The 24,328-nt window shown below is 39.7% G+C and overlaps 1 protein-coding gene across 15 annotated transcripts in view; it reads right to left on the minus strand.

Moving 5' to 3' along the window:
- The window catches only part of PTK2 (protein tyrosine kinase 2), a 299,259-nt gene extending 275,650 nt beyond the window's left edge, over window positions 1-23,609 (minus strand). For 10 of the 15 annotated variants that reach the window (XM_063079399.1, XM_063079411.1, XM_063079409.1 and 7 more), the window contains exon 1: window positions 23,477-23,536. The gene's annotated coding sequence lies outside the window, so the exon portion shown is untranslated. Of the gene's footprint in view, window positions 1-23,476 lie in introns of all 15 variants that reach the window. The other 5 variants (XM_063079415.1, XM_063079414.1, XM_063079413.1 and 2 more) reach the window with 2 other exon arrangements.
- Between the last annotated feature and the right edge of the window lie 719 nt (window positions 23,610-24,328).

Consider the following 24,328-nt stretch of genomic DNA (forward strand, 5'->3'; position numbering starts at 1 on the left):
TCCCTAAAAAATAAATTTTTAATTATTTATATGACTAGCCAGGTACTAAGAACTATGTGTTATATCATATTTATAAAAGAGTCATGATAATCTCTATTTAAATATGAGGGAAAAAAACAGATTTAGAGATATTAACTAACTTGGTTAACATCATACAGGGAACAAGGATCAGATCTGAAATTCAAAGCAAAATCTGTCCAAAGCCTGTGCTCTTCACCACTGTTCTATTCTGCACTGCAAATAATATCCCCACAAAATTCTACTGAGCAAAAGGCTTAAAATGTTAAAGAAACACTATTCAACAAAAACTAACAGGCAAAGTCAATACTCTCAAGACAAGGCAACCCTTCAATCATATTCAAAAGAACTAATAGCTACCATGGTATATATGAGTCATGCTGTCTATCTGTGAGAGAGACACCAAAAGAAGGATCTATCTATGAATGAAATCCAAGAAGTAATTAGGAGCAGCATCTCCTATGGGGACTGGGAAAGGTAACTGATCAAGGGACACAAACCATTTGAGCATCATGGCTCAGCTGAAACTGGAGACCATTACTTGAGTATGAAAGCAGTTTGCAAGATGAGTGGCTCCTGGTCTAGGAAAGGAGGAATAAGCACATTCCACCCTGTTCTCCCCTTGAAAGTAACTAGAAAACCTGGACAGTTCGGCTGCAGAAGCTATTCAATGACTGAGAAGTAAACAGTGGAAGACGGATTAGAGAAGAAGACTAGAATTCAAACCATCACCAAATCAGCAGATTTAAACAAGACCCAGAATCTCCTAACACAATATCCAAAATGTGGGGGATACAATCCAAACTTACTCAGTACAAGAAGAACCAGGAAAATCTCAATTTTTGTGGAAAAAGAAAATCGAGACAAGCCAATCCTGAGAAGACACAAATCTTAGAATTATCCCACAAAGCCTTTAAAGCAGCTATTATACAAGTAATCCTATAAACAAATACACACAATATACTCAATACAACAAACTCTTCTCTTCCCTTTACCTCTTAAGGCCACTGGCTTTGGCTCCCACCCCTGCACCAAAACTTCTCTATCCAAGATTACCAATGACCTCCATACTGCTAAATCCAATGGTTAATACTCAGGTATTACTTGACCCCTCAGCAGCAACTGACAGAGCTGATTACTCCCAATTCCCTTTTCTTGGTTTTCTTTTTACCTCACAGGTGGTTGTTTCTCAGTCTCCCATTCCTCCTCTTCTATCAAACCCGTTAATTTTGGAGTTCCCCAAGGCTCTGTCCTTTCTCATCTACGCTTACCTCCTAGGCAAGCTCACTTTAAATGCTGTCTCTAGGCTTAACTCTAACTCAGGCCTCTTCCAAAATCCCAACTTGTAAATGCAGCTGCCTGGCTATTATGCTGGACTGACTGTTGTCAACTCTGCATCACTGCCACTACCTTCTATATTCTCCTGTGCATCATAGAGAAGCCAGAGCTACACTTCCCAGAAACCCCTTCCTGCTACAACTCAGGATTGGAGTTAACTAATAAGAGGCACTCGAGCAAGATTGGTAAGGTGAAAGAGAACACTTTTCTGGAGGCAGATGCAGGCAGACGCACAGTTGCAGGTATATGTGTAGGCAGAAAAAAGAATGCACCTACTTTGGCAACTAAGACCTACAGCAGCCTCTACTGAGAATTCCCAGTGGCTTTTGGAGACCCCAGGAATCACCCACTTCAACCAGTGAGAACAGCAGCAGCAGTTCCAATTGCTGAGATCACTGCTGATTCCACATGAATTCCTGAGAAGCACTTAATATAAACAGATGCTTCTTTGACCTTCAACTCTCCCAGCCCTTCCAACAGTGATGAAGGATTCTAATTCCCTGTATTAGAAAAAATATCTAGAGTAGCTTCAGTTTTCCTGACCAAACCAAAGATAAGTGAATAAAATGTCCAACAGATATCTCAAAGCTCAGGTACTGATCTTCTCCCTCCAAACCGTCTTTACACATAGTCTTCTCTCTCAGTTTATGACTCCCTTCTTCCAGCTGCTCAGGCCAAAAAACAATGGAGGTCACCCTTGACTCTTCTCTTCCTCCCACATACCCCATTCAATCCTATCAGCAAATAATGCTGGCTCTTCCCAACTAATCTGCCTAGAAACTGTCCACTTTGTTCCATGTCCACCAACACCACCCTGACTTGAGCCACCATCACTGTTCACCCAAACAAATGCAACAACACCCTGCTTCTATCTCTGCTGCTCTAGTGCCCCTCTCAACACAACAGACAGTCAAATCTAAATCAGATGTCATCGCTCCTGCGCTCAAAACACTAATGGCCCCTCCTCTTACATGGATGATGATGATGACAATTTAATCAAACCATGTTTGACTGCAACAGCCAAAGAAATCTGTCAAGAAAAAATGAACTTGTTTAAGACTATTAGCCTTTCAGTAAAAAACACTGGTCAGAGTTGAGGATATTGAGAACATCATCAATTGTCAGTTAAAAAACAAGGCAAATGATTTCTGAATAGTTTTCCTTGGCTGTTGATGACTCCACAGATGTTACCAACATCGCTCACCTTTTCATTCAATGAATCAACTCCGAGTTTGAAGTGACTGAAGAATTAGCCTCTAAGAATAGTCTGCATGGAACTACAGTAAGAATACCCAAAAAAGTTCAGAAAACACTAATTTAGTACAGCCTAAAGTGGACTCTCCTAAGAAGTGTAATAATTAATGATAGTATAAAGATATAGGGAGCAGAAAAAGAATTAGCTGAACAAATTTACAAAGATTATAAAAATGTAAGATGTCTGAAGCTTATGGTTATTCACTGTATTATTCATCAGCAGGTACTACTATATGTTATTGAACCAGTAGCATCAACAGTGAATTTCATTAGCTCTTCTACACTTAACCATTATAGTTCCTTGAATTTCTGTCAGAAATAGAAGCTGAGTATCTTGACTTAAATGGTTTGTGGTAAGTTTATTGTGACTGTGACCTCAGAGCCAAGATTGAAATTTTCCAGAAGAAAAGTACTTCCGTCAGTTAATAACATGTTTACAAAACACTGACTAGCTTTGGAAATCAGTTTTTCCTACAGATTTGATATTATTTATTAATGAATTCAACCTAAATTTATAAGGCAAACAGTGTATATATGAGGAACTTATACAACTATAATTTCAATGACAGTTAATGTTTGAATCACAAATAAAGCCAAGCTTCTTTATACACTTCTCATACTAAAATTTAACTTCTCAAGTTAAAATGAGAAGTGAGATTTTGATTCACAAGCAAATTTGCAGTGGATACATTTTCTGAGTCCAAACTACAGTTCCAGCAGCATTTTTCAAACCCTGATGCAAATACAAAGAAAATTGACATATTTCAAAATACATTTAACTGTGCAATTGAGGTACTTCCATCTCCTTGCAGTTTAGCATTAAGAAATGAACGTTTGTAATTGATGTTGACAACAGAGAACACTAAATTTGAACTCTAACTTAGCAAAATGTTATCTACCTCCTCCCCCAAAAAAGAACTCCATTCTCATTAGCAGATCTATCTTATAAAAAATTATACTCAATTATTATATTTTAAATTAATCCATGAAAATTTATACAAATTTGTTTTCTCTCTTAAGTACCTACAAAATATCTTTGTTTTGCCTATTAGTCCACAAAACGTAAAATATTTACTAGCTGCCCCTTTACAGAAAAGTTCGCCGATCTCTGTTTCAGTCAACTAACCCCCTGTGATGTCTCCCACACACAGGAAGAGTTTCGCCCATCTCTAACTTTCTCAGTTGGTTTTCTTTTTAACCTAAGTCTGCCATTTTATATTTATTCCTGATAAATTTTACCTTATTAATTTTAGCACTTTGTTAAAATCTGTCGAATTATTTTTTTGAAATTCTAATTCTAAAAATGAGCTGTCTCCCAGTGTGACTCCTGCTCTTTATTCAAATCCTGTTAGACACATTAGACAGGACAGGTGTCAAGTGCAACACACTTCTGGAAACATCCTCACCTGGGTGTAGAAATTCTAATTTTCTAGTTTTCTGGTAAATGATATTGCAAGTAGTTGCAACATATCTTCTTCATAAAAACAACAATAATTTCTCAAACTCCCTAGTAATGACAGAAATAATAAGTTGCTTTTCTAGGCTTCATGCAGTAAGGGATTAACCTTGCCCAAAAAAAGATTGGCTCTTTGCCCAGCTCCTGGGAGGTAACCTCTAAGCCCCTGGAATCTCCTGCCTAATAAGGCTGTCTTTGTTCAGCTGAAGACTTTGGACCACAGAACACCAGGCTTGTCCTACAGAGGGGCTGGAGAGTAAGATCAGCCATGCCTACGTGATGATCCCCAATAAACACCCTGGACACCAAGGCTCAGGTGAGTTTCTCTGGTTGGCAGTACTCCACGTGTGCTGCCACACATTGTTGCTGGGCAAAATAAGTGCTATCCACACAATTCCACTACAAGAGAACAAATGGAAGTTCACATCTGATCTCTTCTGGACTCTGCCTTGTGGACCTTCCCTTTGCTGATTTTAGCCTGTACCCTTACACTGTAATAAACTGTAACCCTGAGTATAATGGCTTTTTTTAGTTCTGTAAGTCCTACTAGCAAATCATGGAACTTCAGGAGTTCAGTGCAGTCCTGGGGACCTCCCAAACTGCAGGCCTTTATGATTTACAACAAGTTTTCACCAATACTAGAGCAGTGTTTCTCAATATGCAGGGATACTGGTTTAAAATGCAGGTAACTAGACCGTATATGAGGCATGATAACTTAACAACTCTGGGGGATGATCCCAGGCACTTGCATTTTTAACATATTCTTAGTGGTTCTTATATACACTACTTTCAGAACCACTGATGAGCCTGCATGCTTCCTGAGGGCAGGGACCATGTCACTTTTTCAGTGAATCTCCATCACATAGTACAATGTTTGCCACAGGGTAGATCTCAAGACCTCCTCACAAAAAAATGATTTAAATTTGATAAGACAGGTGGAAAGAACTAGCTTTATTTTTACATCTTAAAACTTATATGAATATTTAAGTTTTGTTTGTCAATTCTCAAATATCCAAGATAATGTGGAAATACATGAGTGGAAACCACCAGTTACTTCAAATTTGGGCAACAGATTCAATTATGTTCATTTCCTATACCAATTTGTCAATAGTGTCAATTGTTTAAATCTGCTCACTGCCAAGAAAGAGGAAAGGTGAGTTTTATAAGCTGTGTTCACACCCTTCTCACCTATTAAAAGGGTCACACTGGGCTAAAAGTCAAGACAGCTAAGATTCTCTTGGGTGCTCTCCCCCCTAATTCACCATCAAATGGTCATTTGCCCTCTCTGGGTTATTTCCTCATCTCTAAAGTAAGAGCTTGAGACCTCAAATTTAGATCTATACCTAAAATTCTAGATTACTTAAAGCAATTAGAATGAAGGGGGGGAAAAATTCCAGTGGGAAAGCTTGAATGTTTTCCTATAAAGTGATTAAAAAAGGCAGACTCATCTACTCTTCATCAACCACATAATCACCGATGAGCTGTGAAAAATGAATTCACATGTAGACAATTTGCATTTAAACTAAGTTACTTCTGCTATCTGATTTCTCAAGTCAATTCCTTAAGAAACAACTAATGCTAATTTTTCCAAACAGAAAGCCAAGCTGCCACATAAACTTTGCCATGACCTAATCGAAGTAGATTCCAAACTTTTCACATACACTGGAATCACAATCATCCCCAGCCTGTAATCTGAGGGTGAGATCTGAAACAGTCTCGGTTTTCACTTTTGACTTCTACACCATCACTAGATTCTGTCATTTCTTATATCTTTGCCATTCGTGACACTGTGCGCTTAACGGTAGTCACAAATTTACTGAACGAGAAAGGATAAACTTTCTCAGAGATAACACTATCTCCAATTTCTCCTCTCTCTAGGTTCTATCCATATAGGCAACCTTATCTGACGAAGTTCACCAAGTCTCTGCAGGGAATGCTATTATCTACAATCTATAATTCCTAAATTCCATATAATAACACCAACATCAAATATGAACCAATCCAGTAGACTTCAGAACATCAAATTAATCTGCCTGATGCTCACATTTCAACAATTAATCACCAGCTGCCCTGCTTCTCCTGCTTTTGTTCACCTAGGGGCTCACCATAACACAATTTAGGTATTGTTTTACAGCTCACTATTCACACATTTCTATCCCGATGGAAAAAAAAACTACACTCACTTTTGGTTTGGCATATCCTACTTAAAAGAAACACCGTCTCTCATAACCATGTGAATATTAAGATATGCTTAATAGTCTATAAACTTTAGCTTTGTCTAATGTCCCCTCCAATCAGAGTCCCAAACACCTGGCTGGCCTTCTGTGTACCAAAATGCACCTTCTTTTGTCTTTTGGGGGAAGGAGGAGAAGCCAGGGAAAAACATTTTAATTGCTGGTTGACACAGTTCAACCTAGCAAACAGTTACATGTGTTTGCATTTTACTTGGCAGTTTGGGATGTATTACTTTTAAAGTAAAATTCCTGTGTTTTGGATGTTTAACCTTCCCTTACCACCATAAACCTTTACAATGCACCAGATTTGTATAACCTAACAACAAGGAGCGGTTCCTCCTTTTGTTTGGGCTGCCTTTTTTTTAATCCAATGAAAGCTCTAGAGTCCTCTCCTCTGGGAAAAACAACTCACATCCATACACAACTCTGCTCAAAATTTCATGGACTCGTGGATCTAGGAGAGAATGTTTCCTCCTCGAAGCAACTGTTTGATCACGAGAACATTCCAGGGAAAAAAATTAAGAGCAAAAAGAGCTTCATGACCTCGTGACCAAAGGAAAAATCTGGAAGCCATCCTGGAATCACCCTGGACTCCTCTCTCAGCCCTGCCATTTAATTTACCTGGTCAAAGCCTGTAGATTAACTCAAAAATAGGCTTCAAATTAATCCCTTCTCTCTATTTCTTCAGTCGTGACTTTAATTAACGCCTTCTTCATTTATTTGTACAACATAATTATGTAATTAAAAGAACACACGGACTGTTAAATCAGACCCCTAAACCCTGCCCCTTTCATTTTACCAGGTCAATGACAGCAGGCAAGCCATTTCCTTAATGACAAACATTGGGTTCCTTATTCCTTGTCTACTGTGGATTACTGTACTACCTTCCTTACTGAACCTAATGCCTCTAGTCCAACCATCCTCCTGCCATGTCCTGTTAGTCTAGGACATGAGAAATATCCAACCCAACCTGTACTCCAGACATGATAAAACACTGAGTTCCACAAAACCCCAGCCTCTCACACCTCCGTGCCTTTGCACATGAGTGGACTGCCCTTCCTGCTTGCCATCTTCCACTGAACTTCTACAAAGGAGTTGCCACAACTGGTCCACAGCCAGTTTTGTATCATTCTGGGCTAAGAATGGTTTTTACATTTTTAAAGGGTTGTTTTTTAAAGAGAGAGAGAGAAAAGAAAGAAAAAAGAAGAGAGGAGAGGAAAATGAATTCAGGGTACTTCAAAAAGTTTGCGGAAAAAGAGAATTAAAAGAATACAAACCTTTCCTTGAACTTTTTGAAGTACCCTCATCTGCAACAGGCTATACGCAGCCCACAAAGACTGAAATGTTTACTGTCTTGCCTTTAACAAAGAAAGTCTGCTAACCCCTGGGCTCACATCACTGGGGACTTACCCTCCAGGTTCTCAGAGCACACTGCTATGATACCACCACTGCCGCAACATATCACATGCCACTTAACTGTATCAGTCTCACTCCCCTCATGTCTATACCTCCAGGGCTTAATTTTGTACCAGGCACATAACAGTATTTAATAAATACTAAACAAATGATTAACTGAATGAACCAGCTCAAGAACAAACTGGTGAAACACATAAGTGAAAAGGATCGGACCTTTCACAGTAAAACACTATATAAGTCTGTCAAAGATACTAATACTGCCACCTTATATTTGTATACCACTTTGCATAGTAACTGCACATATAACCTCAAAGTCTGAGATTATAAATACTACACTTTATAGATAAAGACACTGAGAACCACAGAAACTAAATAAGTTGCCAAAAGTCACACAACTAATGGCAAAGCACCAATATCTGAACCTAGATCTTCTCATTCTTAGGTAAAATACTTTTTCTATTAAACAGACCTGCCTTTCTACACAAACTACTACACCTAGACATTTTCAATTACTAATGCCTGAGACTTCAGGGAGCGATAACATTTAATTTCTGACCACTATTTAACTTTGATAATTTTCAAGTTACTGCTAATTTGGGGGAAAAAAACAAAACAAAAATGAAATGGACAACCAAAACAAGCACTAGGTAAAAGGTCTAGGAATAATCGCAAACTAAAGGTTTTCTTTCTTCCTTTTTTAAAGAGTCAGTCCTTGAGAAAGCAACAGAAAATTACACAGCTTAATTAACAAATGCTACTGAAAGGAAGGCAGCTGCAGTCACAGCATGAACCCCTTGTCTGTCAGTTATGCTGAAACAAACTGGCAGCTGAGGTGGTCACTTGTCCTTAAGCTCCAGTTTGGGTAGAACAGAGTCCAAAAGCTGACTGTGTACATTAATACCTCAACTTCAGCTGGGAAATAACACAGGTGTTTCCAGAGGCAGAAAATAAATATAAGAAATTCTATTAACTTTGTTTTAAAAAGGCTAATCATTTATTAGTCTAATGTTTTTTTCATAATCAAGATATAAATTATGCACAGCTGGAGTTTAAGTAGCTAGGTGCCCCAAAGTTTCTGAGTTAGGACCAAGATATCAGCCAAATGCTACTATGATGGGGTCTATTTAAGATACCATTAATTTCAAAGAATTGGTACCACACAGAACACATGTCCTAACTACAATCCAATTTCTGAAATAAGTGACAAGATACAATGAAAAAAATTCATTTCTCTGGACTTTACCAAACACTTTAAAAGAAATCATGAATCATTAAAGGAATCTTAGTGAAAATTAGAAAATATGTCTAAACAAACATATTTATTGAATGGAACAATAAACATTCTATGAACTAAGTAACAAAAATACTTCACTCAAAACTTAGCCCTCAGGTAAAGAAAGCTGTCTTAAATAAAAAAATACTAACCGTAAAGGAAAAGAGTGATAAAGTTGGTGCTATTATAATTAAGAACTTTTGTTCCAAGATATTTCAAAGGCAAAAAGACAAACCACAAACTGGAAGAAAATATTCACAATATATAATGATAAAGGACTGTAATCCACACATAGAACAGCTACAAGTCAATAAGAAAATACAAGAGAAAAGAAAATTAGGCCGAGGATTTTACAGGTCCTTCATAGAAAATAAAACATAGATGGCCAATATATTAAAAAAGGCTCAACATCATTAATAACAAAGAAAATTCAAATTAAAGCCAAATAAAATGATATGACACACCCACCAGAAAGGCAAAACTGAAAGTCAGACAAAATAAACTACTGACAAGAATGTGAAGCAACCAGGAGTCATTATATTAGTAGGGATATAAATGGGTACAATTACTTTGGAATCTGGCAGTAACTAGTCAGGCTGAAGAATGTGGCATTAACTAGTCAGGCTCAAAACTGGCCAGTCCTATAACCCAGCACATTACTAGACATACAGGCTAGACAGATCCACACCATGAGCAACAGAAGTGTTCACATGTGTACAGCAGTGTTTGCAGCAGCAAAAGACTGGAAACAACGCAAATGCTCATCAACTGTAGATTAGATTATACAACAGTAGAAATGAATGAACAGTAACAACATACGGCACCTCAGATGAGTCACAGAATCACAGTGCTGAGGAGGATAATAGCAAGTCAAATAAAAAAACATATAGTGTGATTTCCTTAATATAAAGTTCAAAACAGACAAAACTAACACAAAGAAATGATACACAATATTCATTCAATGACCGCTATTTAAATATTGGGGGTACGCCAGTGAACATACACACATTTGGTGCTCTTAGAGTTTACATCATAGCCCAGTGAGAAAGAAACTAAAAAATAAGTAAAATGGGAATCATATCAGATGGTGAAAACGGCCTGAAAAAGAATGAGGAGCTAAGGGGGCTGAGGGGAGGATGTCTTCAATAGGAGGATTATTAAGGCTTCACTAACACAGTGGCACTAGTGTGAAGACCATAGGGGTGCATTCAATCAGGGAGCAGACATGGGCCTTCAAAGGTAATAGGAATGTGTCACTGTGTACACTGGGCAGTAGGTGCACAGGGGTTTGCTTTATTATTACCCTCTACACCAGAGCAGCAAAGCACAACCCATGGGCCAATCTGGCCCCACTGTTTTTGCATGATCCATGAGCTAAGAATGCTTTTTACACTGTATGCAATTTAAAAAATAATTAAAAGAATAATAATGTTTCATGGCACATGAAAATTATAAATTCAAATTTTAGTGTCCAGAAACAAAGTTTTATTGGAGACAGCCAGCTCATTTCTTTACATATTGTCCAAGGCTGCTCTTGCACTACAACAGAACTGAGTACTTGTGACAGAGACCATATGAAGCCTGCAAAGCCTAAAATGTTTACCGTCTGGCTTTCACATAGAAAGTTTGCCGGCCCCTGACCTAGAGCATAGCTGAGATTTACCCCAGGCTGACCTGGGTGTTCCTCCTCCAGGTTCTCAGAGCATTTTTGACCTATACCTTACACACATTTTATACAAATTCTTTTGTATTTCTTCAGAGGTTAATAAAACTGTTTTCTGAGAAAGACTAACATATTAAGCATATTTCTCTAACAAGCCTTGTTCTATTAAAGTTCTGTGCTTCTCCTCCATCCTAATGACTCAGTTAAAAAGAAAAAAGTACTACAATCAAGAACACTAAACCAATGCAGCAAAGCAAAGCTACAGTTTATTTTGACTCAAGCACAGTTTTTAAAAAAGAGAAGGAAGGAAGGAATGAAGAAGGGGAAGAGGAGGGGAGGGGAAAGGAGGGGGTTGGGGAGGGGAGGGGAGGGGAGGGGAGGAGGAAGGGAAGGGAAAGAGAAAGGGAAGAAAAGAGAAGGGAAAAAATGAAAAGAAAGGAAAGAACAAACAAACCTTGCGGCCAAGGGCTCCACGTCTGCAGAAAGACCCCACTGCCTTGCTTACCGCATTGGATCAGTAAGACACTGCATGGCCAGCTGCATCGCCCACTCACTGCAGAACCTCAGAAAAGCAGCAGACCTATTCAATTCCTTCCCTATCATTTTAAAAGAAATGTGTCATGAATTATGTCACATTTTAACAGGAGCTACAATATCTGTCTAATGTTAGCAAATATGTTCCCGAAGCAAGTGCCCTTATAACTTTTTTTCCTTTTTTTTTGACTGGTAAGGGGATCGCAGCCCTCAGCACGGTGTGGTCCACACCACGCACAGCCAGTGAGCTAACTGGCCATCTCTAGGATCCAAACCCACGGCCTCGGCGCTACCAGTGCTGCACTGTCCTGAGTGAGCCACGGGGCCGGCCCTTATGACTTTTAAATATAAACCAGTACCTTGAAAAGAGTTAACAGTATTAATTAAATAGGGATAATGGTTGAAGGTGGTGGTGAATACACAGGGAGTTCGTTACAATGGTTTTGTACTGTCTGAAAATTTCCACAACCAAAATTTTAAATAAAATTCAAAATTCATATTTTAACTTTATTAAATATAATACCATTTAACAGAAAAGTCACACAATTGTCATTTGTGTCATTCAAAACCCTTAGTACAAAATAGTTTTCCATCATCCTTACTACTAGCAAGCAATTAAAAAATAAAAAAAAAAAGATGCTTATTTAGAATCTTTACTAAAGTCTTCATCAATGAACTGAGAAAGTCAAAGGACATTCATCTAAAGGAAAACTAGTTGTATTATCCCCTGGGTCCACGTGGAGGCTCCAATATAAACACCTACTTCTCTAATTTCAAGTGTAAGAAAGGCATTAGAACTAGTAAGTTCATGCCAGACTATCATTATGAAGAGGTATGGTGGAGCACTTCTCTGGTACAAGAAGGCTCGTTCATCACTGCCCCAGCCCTTTTTAGGAAGGGTAGAAGGAATTAAAGTTGTGCTTCTATTTTCCCTGTGTATAAAGCGGTGAATGAATACAAAAACCCCATTCTCCAAGAGCTGCAATTTTACAAACTGAGCAAAAATGCAGGGAGGATTGAGTACTTTGAAAACTGGCAAACCTTTAACATAAACATTTACTTTTAATAACTGTTAACTTTCATGAAGCATTTATTAAGACTAGGCACACAAGAACACATAGTGATCACACACCATGTATCATTTAATTCTTTCAATAGCCTAGAATTCTATTATTTGACCCATTTAACTGACGAGGAAAAGGAGATTAGAGAAATTAACAAATGAGCCCAAGATCAGAGAGCCAGGATTCTGACCCCCAAGGCCATGCCCTTAACTACTGCATTCTCAATGGTTATTCAATTTTCAAATTAAGTAGGACTCAGTGCCATCTTACCACCTGTACTTTGAAAACCAATGCCTTCGGATCCCCATACCCACCAGCCCCCACAGAAAAGAAAAAGAAAAGAAAAACCAATGCCTTGCTACTCAAAGTGGAATCCATGAACCACCAGCACTGGCATCACCAGAGAACTTGCTAGAAATGCAAGTCTGAGCCTTCCGCAAACAGACTAAATTAAAATCTAAAATTTAACAAGATCCCCAGATGATGTATATGCACATCAAAGTTTGAAAAGTCTTAATATAGTGCCTGCACACACTCTATTTTGAGGTCGTTTATGGATACATATCCTGGTTCAGTTAAACTGAGCTTTCACCTCTTCTGCTTGCTGGATCCCAAACCTGAAGGTAGACAGGCGCTGGCAGGTTACTCCCCAGGCAGTCACGAAGAGCAGCCCTGACCTTTCCCCTTTGCCCATGCTCCGTCCCTCTCCTTCATCTTTACCATCCCTTCCCTCTCAAACAGAGCCTCTAAGGCCATGGCTACACTCAACATCTCCCGAGTTCCTTGGACTGTGCCTAGGAACAGCCAGGGCCAATGTAGACCATGGTTAAGTGGGCAGAAAGGGACAGCTGGGACTGCTTCAGGCATGTCCTCTGATCCTAACAACTGTGGACGTATTCTCAAAAGACTGGTGCTCTGTGAGCTAGAGAAGTTCAACACATCCCTACTAATAACAACACTCTATTACCTATTAACAGGAAATACTAAGTGAATGGATAGAATATCCTGACTTAGGTTTTCCTCTCATGATATTTTCTTAAACCTGTGGTTACCTCTCGATACTAGAAATCAGATTTAAGATGCACTAAACCAATCTCTGCACATCCCACCAACATCTAGGCTTTGCCCATGCTTTTTTTCTACCCAGAATCTTCTCTCCCATTCTTCCACTCTCTACCAGGCTAATTCCTATAGATTCCTCAAGAGTGAGTGGTACAGTCCTCAAGCCTCCACAGTGCCCTGAAGCTGTGGACAGCACTACAGCCACTAAGGACAGGGACGGTGTGGCAGGAAACACTGGGTCTGGGACACAGATCAACACATAATAAACGTTTCCACTAAATCACTCAGTGAAGGGCTGGCGAGTTAGCTCAATCGGTTAGATCCTGGTATTATAACACCAAGGTCAGGGGTTCAGATCCCCATACCAGCCAGCTGCAAAAAAAAAAAAAAAAAAAAAAAAAATTGCTCAGTGAAATCTGACAGATATTTGTAAGTTAAAATATCAATACTTAATGGTTTTCTACTCGGTGCACCCACTTAAACTGGTCTGAGAACCCACACTGTACCTTAGGGATAGGTTTCACAATAAGCCTATTAAAGGAGCTCAATCATCTGTCCAGGTATTTTAGCTGCAGAGATTCCAAAAAACTCAAACTTTAAACAGCAAGGATACCTGTATTAGTGGTTCTTAAATGTAGATCCATGTACCAGTGCAAGTCCCTGATGAAGTTTTCACAGTCTGGCCAACACTAACCCATAGAACTTTCTATGACATGAAAATGTTCTATATCTGTGCTGTCCAATGTGGCAGCCACATGTGGCTACTGAGAACTGAAATAGGGCTAATGTGACTGAGGAACGGAACTTTTAATTTCACTTAATTATAATTAATTTCACTTTAAATAGCCACATGTGGCCACTGGCTACCCTATTAGACATCAGGTCCAGGTCTAGACTCTAAACTCTGGAGTGAAATGAAAAAGTAAAGAATTTTCCTTGGCTTCTTAATTGCAGGCTTTGTTATTTGGTCCAACTCTCCCCCTGAAAAGATGGATAGAATATCTTTAAAATCTTAAAAGCAACCAGAAACTGACAAGACAAGAAGGAAATATCAGGTCAAAATTAAAGGGAAACCTTTATCAGAAATAAACAAGCACAAAACCACCTTTGCCCTGAAGGCATTTGTCAATTCTGAAAATTTTCAACTTTCGTTTTACAACAGTGTAGGATAGGACAGGAACTGAATGAAGGCTGGCTTCTTCAAAGTATATAACCAGAAACCCTATCACAGTAAACAGGACCCAAAGGCTACACATCTCAGGACGAGAAGAAGTCAGAAGTGAGCTCTCTCTCCAGCACAATTACAGCTCTGGGTGGTCCGAAGAACCTTAAGCCCTAAACTTGGTTTAAGGTGATCCCAGACTGGTTAAAGCAAAAAGAAATGTTTTCTGGGGGCAGCTACTTTCATTCTAGGCTTCAAAAGAGTCCTATAAATCATCTGGATCTATATCTTATAACATAAATAAAAATTAACTCAAAATGAATCATAAACCCAAATATAAAATCTAAATCTCTAAAACTTTGGGGGGTGGGAAGTGGGTAGGAACAGCAGAAAACCTTTGTGGCCTAGAATAGGCAATGCTTAAAAATAACACCAAAAAAACCACAATCCATAAAACAATAAAGCTTGCAAATGGGACACCATCAAAATTTATAACTTCAGCTCTTCAAGACCTATGGGGAGAATTAAAAAACAAGCCACAACTTGGGAGAAAAGCATAGTATGTTAACATAGCATGTACGTGATAAAGGACTTGTATCTAGAATATATAAAAAACTCTCAATAACCCAACAATAACAGGGAAAAAAACAACTTTAAAAATGGGTAAAAGATTCAACCACTTCACCAAAGATATATGGATGGCAAATAAGCATATGAACAGATGCTCAATACTATCAGTCACTTGGGAAATGCAAATTAAAACCACAATAAAATATCACTACACACCTATTAAAATGGCTAAAATTTACAAGGCTGAGCATACCAAGTGTTGACCCAATGATACAGAGCAATTGAAACTCTCATATACTGCTGGTGGGAATGTAAAATCGTACAGCCATTCTAGAAAAGTTTGGCACTTTCTTAAGAAGCTAAGCATATACCTACCATAGTCCTAGGCCCAATCATTCCCAAGAAAAATGAAATCCTATATCCACACAAACACTTGTACAAAAATATACACAGATGCTTTATTTATAATAAACCAAAACTGGAAACAATGTTCCACAAATAGATCTATACATTCAATGTAATCCCAAACAACATCTGAAAGAATTTTTTTGCAAGTTGACAAGTAATTCTAAAAGATATAGATCTGCAAAGGGTTTAGAACTGCCAAGGCACACTTGAAGAAGAACCAAGTGAGAAGAGATCCACAATGGAATAAGACTTATTATAAAGCTATTATAATTCAGGCAGCTTAGGACAGTGGAATCGAATAGAGTGTAAAAACAGACATACATATATATGGACCCTTGATTTAAACACAGGTGGCATCGCCAGATCATTAGGGAAAAGGATGCTTTTTTCAATAAATGGTGTTGGGACAATTAGATATCCACTATCCACATGTTAAAAAAATAATATTGGATCCCCTCTTTATACTCTACACCAAAACCAATTCCAAGCGAATTACAAAGTTAAAGGTGAAAGGCAAAATTATAAATCATTTAGAAAATAACAGAAGAATTAGTTTATAACCTCAGGATAGAGAAAGACACAAAAAGCACTAACTACAAAGGAAAAGACCAATAAATTAGACTACATTAAACTTAACTTCTGTTCATCAAAATAACACTAGAGACATTCAAACTGTATACCACAAAGTGGGAGGTGACAGAGGCAAAATGTATAACAAAGTACTTGTGTTATGAATATATAAAGAAGCTACAAATCAATGACGAAGAAAAAAGCAGAAGACCTAATAGAAAAATATGGACACTTCATGAAACAGTAAATCCAAATGGCCAGTTAAATGTATAAAAAGATGTGCAATCTCATTACTATCAGGAAAAGGCTATTTAAAACCACAAAACAGTAACATTACAGAAACCACCAGAAGGGGCAGGGAGGGGAAACATTACAAAACCAGAGGAGAGCTATGCTGAAGAAGTAACCGAAGAGAAGAGTGGTCAATGGTTGGCCTAACTTCTCAGTGACCAATACAGGAGAATCATTTACTAACATTTACTAAAAAGGTACTCCAGGCCAGGCACTCTGAGAAGTATGTTTAACAGGGGTACAGGGGTCATCACAATCTGTAACTGACTATAAATTATAACTTTAACTCCATGTTAAGTTTAGGAGACCAAGTTTAAGGAGAAAGAAATTGTTCCAGATTTCTTTTTCCCACCATTTCATTTCTATTGTTTTTGCTTTTACTGAACTGCACAGTTGAGTGAAAGTTTGATTATGGGAGAGGAGATTCATGGGGAAACATTCTTCTCATTGTTTTGAGATTACATTACACTTAATTTCATCCATTTATCCCTAATTCTTCTCCTCTACCTTTGTAACAATTTCATATACTTAAATAACCCCTACAACAAAGTCATTTACTTTAGTCTTTCTAATTAAGTCCCTTCAGACATTTGATCTTTTTTGAAACTCTTTCCAAAGCTCTCATTTGTCTACATTCCTCAATTATCAACACTGACAACCCAGAGAACTTCAGCTGAAGGAGAGTATTCCCTTGTTTACTTAACAAATTACTCACCGGCCTCCTCCAATAGTACTATGAGGAAGCTGTGGGCACTCAAAGATACCTAAAGGATAATGGAGAATCCTTGTCCCTAAGCTTACAATACTCTTTGCCAAGAGATACATCTAATTCTGCATAAGACATAACAGACATCACCAATTTCATCTTTGTAGACTAACTTTCATTTAGCCTTTTTCTTAGGAAAAAAGGAAAGGACAAAAGGCAAAAGAAAAGGTATTAAATTTAGATACGAATTCAATGCTGGGCGTAAAATCAATTCGCAAACTACTGCTTCATTAGTCACCCCAAGACTTGGCAATCACCCTGACTCTGGTATATTCTAGCCAATTTTTCAGCACCAAAACAAAACCACCAGGGAACTTGTGCCTTAAACATTAACATGTACACACACTCTTGCTATTTGCCAAAAGCCATAAGTCCAGGAGCCATACAAACTGCTATTTCAATGTAAAACTGTTCATTTAAATTCCAGACCAAGATTCAGCATAAAACATTCAAAATCCTTAACAGAAGTAACTGTACGGTCTTCCCAAGATTCCAAAAATCTTAAAAAACATATTTAAGGTTCTTGAAGTGAAGGCAATCTCATTAGCATATCCAAGTAGTCAGGGAGAGACCATACACATACCTCAAATTACAATTGATTTTTGCCTGCTATGGCTTGCATTTATTTTAAAACACTCTAAAGTAGTGGTTCACAAACATTAGCATGCATCAAAGCACCTAGACAGCAAGTTAAAACAGCATGCTGGGCCCTACCCCCTAAGAATTTGATCCAGTAGAATGAAGGCTTCAGTACTTGGATTTCTAACAAGTTTCTAGACGATGGTGATGCTGCGGTCTTGTCACTACTTTGAGAACCACTGAAAACTTACTGGAGCTTATGGGAATATGAGTGTGTATGAGTTTCCCCGATGATATAGCTAGACTAGGGAGGAACTCACTGAGGAAGAGCAAACTGCAAAATCTCAGCAAATGCTGTAACCAAATGTTGAGTTCCCTTAACTGAGTGAGGGTATTTTTGGTTTTTGGTTTTTGGTTTTAATTTATTTATTTATTAATATTATTATTTTCCTACATTCTAAGATGTTGTGGAGTGAGGGTATTTTGACCTGTTATTTTCAAAATGTTTTTATATGAACAGCAGCATGGCAGTAAAAGACTGTGAGCAAGATCAAGGATGAGCTTGCCTGTTGTATAATTGGCACTTCAGTATTAGGAAGATGGTTGTTCATTTAAATCATCTGGGGACATAATGTTAAATGCTTACAAAGCATTCAATGAATCCAGCTGGTTAGTAAGATACGTTAGTGCATCTAGACCAGTAATCAAAGATCCTTTATAAATCCCTCTAATTTTGTGTCATCTTGGGCAATTTTCTATGTCTTCAGAACTTAGGATGAGTACTATTGAACAGAAGAACAATTCCTATAAGATCAAGTTCTAGGGAAAAAACCAAAATCTCCAAATAATAAACAGGCAGAGCAACATTTTTTTCCTGGCTCAAGTTTGATAACATTAGTTATTAAAAATAAAGCAGACAAAACTGAACATACAGATAATCCAAGTTCTTCCCTAGTATCAAATCCTATATGGTTTTTAAATGAGGTTCTTTAGCAGGGCAAACAAAACAGTAAACAGCTGATTGACACAATTAACAGTTCTCTAATAATTAATATGCCTGGGTTCTTTCATTCATTCATTCAATAAATACTATTGTGTTAGATACTGGGGATGCAACACTTTATAAAACAAAGTTTCCCCTCTCATGAAGCTTACATTCTCACAAGAGGACACACAATACACTAAAAAGTATATAACACATAAAATTCTCAAGCTCTTTCATCAGTCCAGCAAAGACAAACATATGGTGCTTTGGTAAACAGAAGTAGACACAATAAGCACCTACAGTTCACAGCAGAATCTAAACCATGAGACGGCAGGAATTTCAATAAATATGGAGCAGAAAGGAGATCCTAGGCACAAACATGACTTTTTATGTTCTTTGCCTTGGTTTTGATCCACTGGCCCCTAATAATGGATTAGAGAGTGTGCCAACCCAAATGCAGGATGAAAAATTCTAAAGCAGTGAGAATGAGTACATTCATTTCAGAAACATTTATAGAGCAGCAATGTGTTAGAGATTATAATAATAGGATTTTACTACAATGGGTTCATACTTGTGTGAGATGAAATATGCAATTTTTTTTCTTGCTTCCTGCAAAACTGTATGCCTCATCATAAACACTGACCCTCAAAAAAATCACCAACAAAAAACTGTAAATATGGAGGCTAATAAACCATGTCCTTTGGGAATTAAGAAGTATCAACCACTGCTCCATGTATTACACATTTTAACTAATCCTAAATTGATTCAAAATAATTAAACAATTTTGATGCATTCACTAAAAAAAATGTTTACCTATAACTGCTGGGCAGATCAGAACTTTGTGTTCTGAAAATGTCAGATTCAAACAGAAAATGTAATTATTTAAACTTTCCAGACAAGGTAATTGACACTTGCATACTGTTTACTCCTACTTCAGGAAACTGGGTTAAGTTTTAAAAGACTATTGCTTTTCCAGTCGCAGAGGCCACATGCTATTAGAAGCGGGCACTCTGGAGTCCCACAAACCTGACTGACCAGCATCCACCACTTCTGGGCTAAGTGACCCTGAGTAAGCTCTAACTCTAACCCTAAACTTCCAGCATTTCATCTATAAAATGAAAACATAAATAGCACTACAACTCAACAGTTCTTGTAAGGAATAAAGGAGATAAAGCATTAACACACTCAGCTCAGTTGTGGCAGGCACATGCTGTATAACAAATGTACCTTACAGTACAGAGCCCCTCTCAGATTTATCTATGAAAAGGCAATAACACCTACCAATATAACACATGGTACCCACATAGGTGCCCAGTAAATGTTATTCTTCTTCCCCTATCACTGGAATAATATTCAAATGTATGATTTTAGTCTTTTTGCTGTTTCTGAAAAATCAGTTTATAGTAAATGGATATGTACATCAGCAAGCTTTAGACAGGGTTATTTTAATTAAATAAAATTTGACTAAAGTTTGCAATGAAACAACTTCATGTTCTTAAAAACAGGTAAACTTTGTCTATAAACCATTTCATTAGTGTTTATACAAATCAGGCTATAATTAACAGCGTTTGCTAAAAATTCCGTTTAAACTGAAAGTTGAACTATATACACTTATCTGAATTTTATTTCATCCTAAAAAAAAAAATTAAAAAAAAAACAATTGTTATAGATAGGAACAGAGGGGGTTCCTCTTCTGCTTTATAATCAGTAACACATTTAAGCAGTTCTGAATAAGATTTGGCAAAATTCCTAGAAATCAGTATCAGAAATGGGTAAGATATGAATTTCATCTCTCTTGCACTAGGCTGCCTTTTGGTAATGAAATGAAATAAACTTTTGCCAAAATGTTGGTAGAGAGAAAAAGCAAGAAAAGGCTCAAAGAATCCACTACTGAACACAGAAGAGAGGTCAAAAAATAACTTCTCAATGTAGTTTGGTGAAATTAGGGAGTTGCAGGTGCACCCAAAGACAAGCTGGAACTGCCCTTCACCACTTTCCACTGCAGTCTCAGGATAGATAAGAATCTTAAGTTTAAAAGTTTAGATGCACTAATAAACTTCTTGGACTATATTACTACTTATTCAAATAAGGTCAATATACTTTGCCCAAATTTTAAAATTTTGCATTTTAAATAATTCATACAGGCATCACTAAAAATTCTCAAAGATTCGCCCACCCGCCCCCACGGCAATTTATTACTAATTATTTAAGGAATTTTTGTAATAGGAAACAGTAATGAAAATGTGTTCTTAAAAAACTAGAGCTTTAAGGCAAAATAAGTACTACAGAAACTAAACTTTTCTCATTTTTTTACTAGCAAAAAAACCTTCACAAGTATGATTAATATAGTGGAACTTTTAATGTTACCGAAATTTAAAACCAGTTAAGAATTGATCTAGGTGACAATCTATCTAAACTTAAAATGAAAGATTTATATATTGCATTAACACCTTGAATTGCATCTTTTGTAACCCTTAATATAATTTTAATTATTTTCTCAAAGTTAGGACACCATAAAATACAGGGGAAAAGAGTTTCTAGAAAATCTTTAGAGATGTGAACTAAGATCCTACCTAACTCAAATTAACATCCAAAGAAAGGATAACGATTTTCAAAATCATTTCTTACTACATTATAGAATACAATATAAAATAATTTCTTCTGCAGAAGCTTATCAGTATACTTTTTTTGAAGAGGCTAGCTTTAATAGGCAATAACATTTTCTTATTTAGACAATTTCTCCAACTTCCTAACAAGAAGTTATCTGACTAGCTGAAGAACATGGTTTTGACGACTGGGGGATTATGTAATTTCCAACAACAGGCATGGAGCTTTACAGAAACGATTTTAATTAAAAACATTTTAATAATCTTCACTGCCACCTTGCAACTTCCGCTTTTCCTGCTGCATTTATGGAATTTCACTCCTAATCTAACACCATTATTCACTTTCAGTGGGCTGCCAGCCTCACAAGAGGCTTTTTGAGTCCCATCTCCTTTAGGGAGTTTGCCTCAAACTGTAAAAACTAAGTTTTGAATTCAATGTCTATTTGTCCTAGGACTTGCTTCTTGATGCCTCACCTCTGGATGATGTAGATAGACAGGTCCTTCTGTTCAGTGTCTGTACTGAAATCTTATGTGACTATGAACACCTTTAAAAGAGAACATGAGTTTTAAACAATCTTTGCCTGTGTTTATTATGAAATTCGATTATTTGATAGTGACCTGAAATTCTTTAGAGGACAATGTTGTAATATTGATCTTGATGTTTCTGCAGCATTTAGCAAACAAAAGTGTTCAAAAGAGGCTGGCTAGTTTTTCCCCCTCCAAGAATAGCCACCAATTACACTCATAAAGATACTGGAACACAAACATCCTTAAGAAGTTCCCTGTTTAAATACGGCAGGGTGTTACCTATTAACGCAACAGAAAACAATAAAAATACTATCTCTATTGTACCTCAACAAAAATAAGTTCAATGCTAATTAACTTTTATGTATCTTTTAATTACTTCACTCATATACTTGTGTCCCACTCTTCAGGGGTTTTCAAAGATGCGACGACTAACTGATCAGAGTTACTCAACTGTCTTTCGAAGAGGAGACTATCTACAAATAAAGTATTAAGAGTGAGACTGGTATTTCATATCGAATAAGGGCCTATTTTTCCAACCACAAAAATGTTCACATTCGTAGTAAAAATCCCAGTGATGGTCAAGTCTTAAACGTAAATCCCCAAACTCTGACATTGCCTTCAGCTTCAACGTATTTCAACCAGTTTCCATGATTACTACAATATTACTATTATCTTAGTCTCACTGCCAAAATCCCAGCTGCAGGCTAACTATGCAAGAATGAGGCACTGTTGAAATGGCTCAAAAAAATAAAAAATAAAATAATAAATACTTTACCCTCAGAGCATTTAGCTACAAAATCCTGCAATTAAATGAAGCCAAGTAATAACAAAACACACAGACACACACACCCACCTTCTTCTGAGAAAGAATGGGTGCTACCAAAGAAACTCAGAGAGAAATCCCACCTAACGCAGCTGGGGGCTGGGGGCGGAGAAGAGGAGGAAACTTGCGAAGCACAATGACTCAACGGAGGGCTCCAGGGCCAGCGCGAAAAAAACCACAGGCTCTCCCGAACTTGACGGCAGGCCCCCGGAACCCACCCTCCGCCGCCCTCCGGACCGCGCCCCGGGAGGACGGTCGGGGCCGCCGCGACCAGCCGATCCCTCCCCGCGTCCCCGCGGATTTCCCTCTTCCTCCTCCTCCCTCTCCCCTTTTGTTTTTCAGGCATTCGGTCCGCTCCGGCGGCGGCCGGACTGTCCTCCCCGCGCCCCCCGGCCCGTCCGGTCTCCGCGCGCCCCCCGAGCCCCGGCCGCCTCATCTTCCCGGAGCCCGCGGTCTCCTCACGCCCCCCAGCCTGTCCGTCTTTCCCGGCCCCACGGCCTCCCCGCGCGCCTGGAACCCCCAGACCTCCTCGAGTCCCCCGACCTCCCCATGTCCCCCAGCCCACCATCTTTCCCGAGCCTCCCGGCCAGCCCGCGCCTCCCGAAGCCCTGGCCGCCCCGCGCGCCCCGGAGCCCCCCGACCTCCTCGAGCCCCCGGCCTCCCAGAACCTTCCGGCCTCCTCACGTCCCCCCCGGCCTCCCGGCGCCGCGGCCGACGGGCAGGGGACGCGGGAAGGGCCGTTCTCCGCCGCATCCGCTGCCCGGCCCGCCCGGCCCCGCTGTGCCCCTCCGGCCTCGGGGCCGCGGCCCTGCCCACGACCAGTCCAGGGAAGAAGCGGGCCGCTTGACCGGCCCCCGGCCCGCGCCCTGCACTCACCCGGACCGCAGCTCGGCGCCGTAGGGCTGAGGCAGAAGACGACTGGGCGGCGCCGGGCGACGGCGGACGGCCGCGCTCCCTCCCACGCTTCACGCCGCGGGCGCACAGCGGTCCCGGCCCGGCGGCGGCGGCGGCGGCGGGCTCGCGCCCTCGGGGCCGTGCTGAGTCGGCGCGGACCCGCGCGCGTGCGCGGCTGGCCGCTGGGGCGCGCGCCCTCCCTCGGCGCCACACGCCCGGCCGCGTCTCCGTCCTCAGCTTCCGCCTCCCGGGAGGACCGGGCATGCGCACCGCTTCCCGCGCATGCCCAGTACGCCGCCGGGCTCCGCTCCCGGAGTCGGTGCTGGGGCAGTCGCGCCGGGGTTTCGGGATGGCCCGAGGCTGCTCGCGGGCGTGGCGGCCGGCCGGCCGGCCGGGGAAAGCCCTGGCCTGGGGCCGGCGGGGTCGCCCCGCCGAGCGGACATCCAGGGGGTGTCTCTGGTAGCACGCTTGGCCAGAGGATTGGACGGGCTTCGGGAACGTCTTCCCCACTCCCTTCCCTGCCCCCAAATCCCAAACGCGACCTCTCTGGAGGACGACCCTCCTCAGCGGCCCTGTGTTCCGCCGCCAGGGTTGAGACCCCCGCAGTGTGCTCAGCTCCTTGCCCCGTCCTCTGCAGGCTTCACAGCGACTCTGACGATGTGTTCTTGGGCCCTTTTTGCAGATAAAGAAACTGAGGCTCAGATTCTTTTAGTGGCATCTTAGCTAATGCTGGGCTGTGCCCAGATTTGATCTCGGAAGATGGTCTGAAAGGGGCTTGAAGTCGACTAGAAGTGGACAGATATTTAAATGAAGGCCAGCGGGGATCCGATCTGA

Source organism: Cynocephalus volans, chromosome 15, assembly GCF_027409185.1.
Source record: "Cynocephalus volans isolate mCynVol1 chromosome 15, mCynVol1.pri, whole genome shotgun sequence".
In the NCBI taxonomy this organism is placed as follows: Eukaryota; Metazoa; Chordata; class Mammalia; order Dermoptera; family Cynocephalidae; genus Cynocephalus; species Cynocephalus volans.